Source organism: Mizuhopecten yessoensis, unplaced genomic scaffold (genome assembly GCF_002113885.1).
Source record: "Mizuhopecten yessoensis strain PY_sf001 unplaced genomic scaffold, ASM211388v2 scaffold7485, whole genome shotgun sequence".
In the NCBI taxonomy this organism is placed as follows: domain Eukaryota; kingdom Metazoa; phylum Mollusca; class Bivalvia; order Pectinida; family Pectinidae; genus Mizuhopecten; species Mizuhopecten yessoensis.
Window position 1 is genome coordinate 3,823 of NW_018407071.1, and position 1,092 is coordinate 4,914.

General features: G+C 35.3%; 1 long non-coding RNA gene across 1 annotated transcript in view; it reads right to left on the reverse strand.

The window, feature by feature from the left end:
- Positions 1-105: 105 nt before the first annotated feature.
- LOC110453696 overlaps positions 106-1,092 on the reverse strand; it is a 15,289-nt gene continuing 14,302 nt past the window's right edge. The window contains exons 3-4 of the long non-coding RNA XR_002463304.1: positions 750-958; positions 106-219 (exon numbers count right to left, since the gene is read on the reverse strand). This is a non-coding gene — a long non-coding RNA (uncharacterized LOC110453696). The remainder of the gene's footprint in view (positions 220-749; positions 959-1,092) is intronic.

Below are 1,092 nucleotides of genomic sequence, written 5' to 3' on the forward strand. Positions count from 1 at the left end.
CTTGTTTACAGATGATATTGATATTTTTCATCCCATTTAAAGTTTAATATGGAAGTTAAAGTCTTTCAGTCGTACCTGAAACTAATCCAAGGGTAACAATGAGATGAGGAATACTTTCGGCAAAGAAAGAGACAACCAGACCGAGCGTCGTAACTATGCTTCCGGTTATCCCTGTCACTCTAGCTCCATATTTGGAAACAATCCTCCCGCACAAGGCTCCTGTATGTATTAAATGTATGAATATATTTTTCTTTTAGTAAAGAATACAATTAAATTGATATGTCGGTAAGGCACCCTAAAATCTCGAAAATTGACTTGGAAAAAAAGACCGAGCTTGAAAATAAACCTCAGATTTGTTGCATTTAACAGACTGTAAGTTGACTGTAAAAATAAACATTTCATTCTAGGAATCTCATTTTCCGTGTCGGTCTAAAAAGGTTTTACACGTACATTTAGAAAATACGCAACTGCTGGTTTCTTGCTTTTATGACTGCCATGAAAGAAGGATTGTTTAGAAACCAACCTTAGACTCGTTACTGAAAATAATGATAAGATGCGGCTTATTTCAGATATTTTAGGGCGAGTTGACTGGTAAAGAGGCTGAAAGGTCATATACTAAACACATGCTATTCCATTCCGTAAGCTTGAAATTAATAATATGTTTAAATTATCTTTCAATGATTATTTCTAAAAGTGTTAAATAAAGTCTATTGCGAAATATTTACATTCATACACATGTACCAGCTTACCTGCTATATATAGCACCCCGATCGTTATCGACTGTACCAAAGCTGTTTCCGCCTTACTTTTCTCAAATGTGCGAAGGAGCTCAGGGTTAAGGACAGACATATTGAAGGGAAATCCAGTGCACAAAAACATGATAAAAAATCCAGACATCAACACAAACCATTTTCTATATGACGAATCCGGCTTAGTTGGCTGTGCGTCTTTAGCAGAACTGGAATGATTCGAATAAAAAGCACGAATAAGACAAAGAGAAAAGTACATATAGATATATACATAGATAGCATTGCATATGTCACCGATTGCTCAGTAAAACACCAACACGGACAAGTTGCGTTTTTTTTTTTT